This window comes from Castanea sativa, chromosome 9 (assembly GCF_040712315.1).
Source record: "Castanea sativa cultivar Marrone di Chiusa Pesio chromosome 9, ASM4071231v1".
NCBI lineage: Eukaryota > Viridiplantae > Streptophyta > Magnoliopsida > Fagales > Fagaceae > Castanea > Castanea sativa.
The window spans coordinates 16,422,335-16,428,346 of record NC_134021.1 but is presented as its reverse complement, the minus strand read 5'-3'; the positions used below and the strand labels follow the sequence as shown (position 1 = coordinate 16,428,346).

Sequence of the window (6,012 nt, the reverse complement as noted above, 5' to 3'; positions counted from 1 at the left end):
GCGTTTGCGTCCATCACGCCGTGGGTCCCATAGCTACAGTGCTCACTACAGGAAACGTGCAACATCCAACTGAAACGTGTAAAGGAATTTCTAAACGCTACGAAATAGTACTGTGCGTGTATTATTTATGGACACCAAGAGTAGAGGAAACTCGTTGCATCTGCATAAATGAAATCTCTGAACACACCGTTTCAAACCAGCAGTACTGGCACGTGTGTATTGTTCTTTTTATTTCACTGGGATATTTTCTTCTTCACTGATCTGACCCAAAGAAGCAGAGGAAGAAATAAAAAATGGTGTGCACCGCAACGGCTATTTTCGCATACGCCCCATCTTTCTCTCAACTACCGTGGCAGAGATGTCTTCAAAGCGCTTCATCAATGCTCCGTCCTCTTCCTCTTCAATGAATTGCACCTACCCACCCACCAATAATCCATCAAAACAGAGGAAACGCATTAAGCGGAACAAACCCACCTGATCCCCTCTGTTCTTCCTTCACTCGAGCTCACCTTCTCTCCACTTGGGACGTCGTTGCCGCCATTGTGGGTCTCTACATTCACGGGTAAGTTTCTCTCTCTCTCTTCTCATACTCTCTGATCAGTTGGTGTGTGGTTATTTTATTTTCCATGAGGCTTCAATTTGTGGTTTTTTGTGTTCAACGTTTGTGTGTGTGTGGTTTTTGTGTTCAACTAGTTTGTGTAGTTTTTGTGTTTGCCATGACACTAGTATGTGGACTATGTGAGTTTACTTTGCATTTTTCATGTGGGCATGCGTAACCGATTGCATATCATGCACACAAACTGTTTGTTGAAATGCCTTAATGAGTATAGAAGGAAGTTGTAGCAAAAATGGGTAAGGGAAAATCGAAGGACGGTGGTGATGATGCGAGAATTGATTGGAAAGAACCGAAGGAACTAAAAGCTTTTTGTGATTTATGTGTTGTTCAAGTCCTAGAGGGCAAGAGGAAGGGAGGATATTTGAGAAGGGAAGGGGTTGATGCAGTGATTAAGCAGTTGGAAGAAATGGGAAAAGTGGTGACTCACCAACAGTTTAAAAACAAATGGGATCATCTGAGAAAAAATTGGAGGATGTATAAGGACTGTTTTGAGCATGAGAGTGGGTTGGGTATTGATGCTAGAACTGGGAAGCTTGATGCCAGTGATGAGTGGTGGACTCGAAAGATTACGATGAGTTCACTTCACATAAAGTGGTGTCCATTGTCTACAACTATATTGTATTCTAACTACTAGTTGTCTACATGTAGGCATGTCCCAACGCAGGAACCTTTTAAAAAAAAGGTATGCTGAATCTTGACTCCATGGACATCATGTATGGAGGCACAGTTGCAACGGGGAAAAATGTATTCTGCACGAGTGGTCAAATACCAAAGGAAAGCACCGAAGGGTCCGGGGACTCCGTCGATAGCAAAGAGTTTGTTGACCCTCAATGTCAACCCTTTATGAATGTTGACCCAATGGAGGTTGAAGACCCATCATTGTCGAGGGCAGGACCGACAATAGATAAGGGGAAAGGTTTCGCAAGTGGTGTCCACCTTGTCAGGGGAATTTGCAAGAAACCAAGAAAAAAGCGTTCAGTTGTGCAAAAGCTGTTCGACTCTTTGAAGAGCATCTCAAATGTTATTGTTGAAAGTAGAACTGTAAGTACTTGTCAACCAATTGCTTCCACAGCAGCTACTGAGTTAAAAGAAATTCTGGACATGGTGTTAAGTCTTCTCGGGGTGCAATCAGGTGATCGCCTTTATATGTTTAGCACCCTTTTCTTCATGGAAAAAGCAGAGAATAGGAGCATGTTTGCAGCACTTGTTCATGACAAGGACATCCAGCTGAAGTGGCTAGAGATGTAGTTCCAAAGGAACCCTCCATTTCATTTTTCCTAAACAGAAGGGGATTGTCTCGATAGGGTTGCTTAAATGTGGTGTTGTGCAGTAATCAGATTTTCAAAAATGTACCTATTGCACTTTTTTTTGTTTATTTTTATTTTTTATGTGTGTTCACAATGTCTTTAAAATTTAGTGTTAAAAAACTTTGGCCTCTCTTGGTCAGTGTCCTCATCTTGATTTGGATATAATTATCATGTACTCGTCTTTTACATTCTGCTAGGAAGTACTATAGTTCTATATTTGTGATAGGAAGTACTATAGTTCTATATTTGTGCTAGGAAGTACTATAGTTCTATATTTGTGCTAGGAAGTGCTAGGAAGTAATATAGGAAGTACTATAGTTCTATATGAACTCCTTGATTATTCCATGATAGGCTGTGATTATTAAATTGGCCTTAAAATGAATGACATTTTCCATGTGCCATTGTTATTATGATTCTTCAAAAAAAAAAAAAAAGTTTGGTTTTTAAGAAAAACCGTCCCTATTTTATGTATATAAATCTAGGTTTATGTCTCTTATATTAGCATACTTCAATAGCATCACTATAAATTTGGATTTTGGACCAAGCTTTCTATGTAATGTTATAGACCGTATATTTGAATTGATCGAACCTATTCGTACAACACACCCTGAAAAGTGCTTCATATTTTGTAACATACATGATCTGATGAAGTAGATAATTCTTAGTGCTTTACTTTTAGTGCAAACATTATTTTGTACCCCACACACACACACACGCACACACATATATATATTATGCTTTTGTTTTCAACAAATAAAGCAACATATGAAAATGAGATAGATTGCATAGAATGAAATTGTGTTGAATGATAAAAAGAGTAATGGAAAGTGTACAAGAAAATTGGATTGACGACTGATCATATCATTGAATGTGTAATTTTGCCAATTTGTAGTTAATCTACTCTTGAATTGGTGTAGTTTGAAATTTTTTAATTAATATAGGTAGGGCAAGGTTCCTAAACTTTTGGTTGTGACTTGTGCCTTGTGAGTTGACACATGACCTTAGTTTTACATCCAAAACTTATATTGGTAAAAGCTATAAAAAAAAAAATCCAAATCATATGTATTGGTGTCAAAATCACAATGGCGTCATAGAAATGGAAACATGGAGTTACACAGTACAATTTATAATAAGAAACTCCACTAAAGCAAAATTAATTTTTCTGCTTTTTCACTTGTGAGTTTTACGTGTAGTTTATGCAAATGATTTAAGATTTTCTTTTTCAAATAACATCAAAATCACTGTATTAAATGCTTGGAGAAAGAAGTGTATGAAGTATATGAAGTATGATCAAGAAAGGAAGCAATTATGTCTCTCCTATAGTCCTGTCTACTTTTACAGTTCTTAGAGGGAAAGGGAGATTCAGGTTGGTTGGATACTATTAGGAAGCAATTATGTCTCTTATATTAGCATACTTCAATAGCATCACTATTAATTTGGATTTTGGACCAAGCTTTCTATGTAATGTTATAGACCGTATATCTGAATTGATCAAACCTATTTGTACAACACACCCTGAAAAGTGCTTTATATTTTGTAACATACATGATCTGATGAAGTAGATAATTCTTAGTGCTTTACTTTTAGTGCACACATTATTTTGTACCACACACACGCACACACACACACACACACACACACACACACACACATATATATATATATATACATATTATGCTTTTGTTTTCAACAAATAAAGCAACATATGAAAATGAGACAGATTGCATAGAATGAAATTGTGTTGAACTATAAAAAGAGTAATGGAAAGTGTACAAGAAAATTGGATTGACGACTGATCATATCATTGAATGTGTAATTTTGCCAATTTGTAGTTAGTCTGCTCTTGAATTGGTGTAGTTTGAAATTTTTTTTAATTAATATAGGTAGGGCAAGGTTCCTAAACTTTTGGTTGTGACTTGTGCCTTGTGAGTTGACACATGACCTTAGTTTTACATTCAAAGCTTATATTGGTAAAAGGTATAAAAAAAAAATCCAAATCATATGTATTGGTGTCAAAATCACAATGGCATCACAGAATTGGAAACATGGAGTTACATAGTACCATTTATAATAAGAAACTCCACTAGAGCAAAATTAATTTTTCTACTTTTCACTTGTAAGTTTTACGTGTAGTTTATGCAAATGATTTAAGATTTTCTTTTTCAAATAACATCAAAATCACTGTATTAAATGCTTGGAGAAAGAAGTGTATGAAGTATATGAAGTATGATCAAGAAAGGAAGCAATTATGTCTCTCCTATAGTCCTGTCTAGTTTTACAGTTCTTAAAGGGAAAGGGAGATTCAGGCTGATTGGATACTGTTAGGACTTTGAATTAAATCACTCAAGTCATACACAAATATTAGTGGAAAGTTAAAAGACAGAAAATTCTATACACCAACTTACTAAAATATTTTAAATTGGTTGCATTTGTTGTTTTCCTATGACTTCTATGCTGCAATATTTGGTCTTAATTGTGTTGCAATATTCCCGGGTACTGTTCACACAGCCCTGCTAGCCTCTCTCTAATTCTTCTTCTTCCCTGTGGTATTGCTTTATATCCAATTGACTGGTGAATATGTGTGTATTGGTCAGATAACGCATTTTTAAATCTTCCAGAAGAATTAGGCCATATTTTCCAGTGTCCTTGGCTTACCACAAACAGAAAAAGAAAGAAGTCTGAAGGTATACAAAAGGATGGATTTGGTAAATGACTCAGACTTTGACCTGACTGACGACATTGTATTCACATCATATATAGCTGGGTGTGCATGTGTAGCTTACGTGGAGACCTATATGACCAAAGTACCAATGCATACAAATATACAAACATGTATGAATGGGTACAATATGCATTAAATGGAAATGAGCAGAAAAGTCATAATGTTTTTAGAATGTCAAGCCATGTGTTTCGATACTTGTGTAATACATTGTGCACTCAGTATGGATATAACGGTACCAAAAGAGTTTGCTTGGAAGAGTCTGTGGCAATGACATTGGTGGTACTTGGTCATGCCTCGGGTAACAAAGTAGTACATGATAGATTTTAGCATTCAGGTGAGACAGTGCATCGACACGTGGCCACGGTAGTTACATTTTTAGCCACCGTTATGGCAGCAGACATTATCAAGCTTGCTGATTGTACATTTCGTAACGTGCTAGAACATATTCAGCATTTAGATTAATATTGGCCACATTTCAAGATACTTTGTGAATTTGGTATCTTGACTTGATTTTATTCAAATTATCTTTATGGTCATACCGCATAAACCTTTTCACATTGTATTTTTGTGGCAATGGTTAGGGTTGCATTGGTGCGATTGATGGGGTCCACGTCGAAGTGGGCATACTAGTTGATGAGCAACACCTGTACAGAGGCAGGAAAGGGATCGTAACAACAAGCTGCATGTGCGCATGTGATTTTGACATGAAATTCACATTCGCGTGTGTTGGATGGGAAGGGTCAGCGCATAACACAAGGATATTTTTAAGCTGCCTCAATAATGAGAGTGCCAACTTCCCAAAACCTCTAGCTAGTTTGTAAATATGCAGTATAATTGACAGTATTAAAGTATGTAATATATAGTGAAAATGTTAATGCACTAAACGTGTAATTTTGCAGGGAAGTACTATCTTATTGATTTAGGGTACCCTATGAAGCGAGACTTCCTTGCACCATATAAAGAGGAGAGGTACCACATCCCCGAATTTAAGCGATGTGAAGAGTTGCATCGTTCAGAGGAGAAATTTAATTATCTCCATTCATCATTTCGTTTGGTCATAGAACGAACTTTTGGAGTTTGGAAGAATAAATGGAGAATTTTGAGAAGTATGCCACCCTTTCACTTACACACTTAATGTCGCATCATTGTTGCTACATTGTATTTTTGTGGCAATGGTTAGGGTTGCATTGGTGCGATTGATGGGGTCCACGTCGAAGTGGTCGTACTAGTTGATGAGCAACACCTGTACAGAGGCAGGAAAGGGATCGTAACAACAAGCTGCATGTGCGCATGTGATTTTGACATGAAATTCACATTCGCATGTGTTGGATGGGAAGGGTCAGCGTATAACACAAGGATATTTTTAA

At 36.9% G+C, this 6,012-nt stretch overlaps 1 pseudogene; it reads left to right on the top strand.

The window, feature by feature from the left end:
- Window positions 1-358: 358 nt before the first annotated feature.
- On the top strand, window positions 359-1,897 carry LOC142610182 (uncharacterized; annotated as a pseudogene).
- Window positions 1,898-6,012: the final 4,115 nt, after the last annotated feature.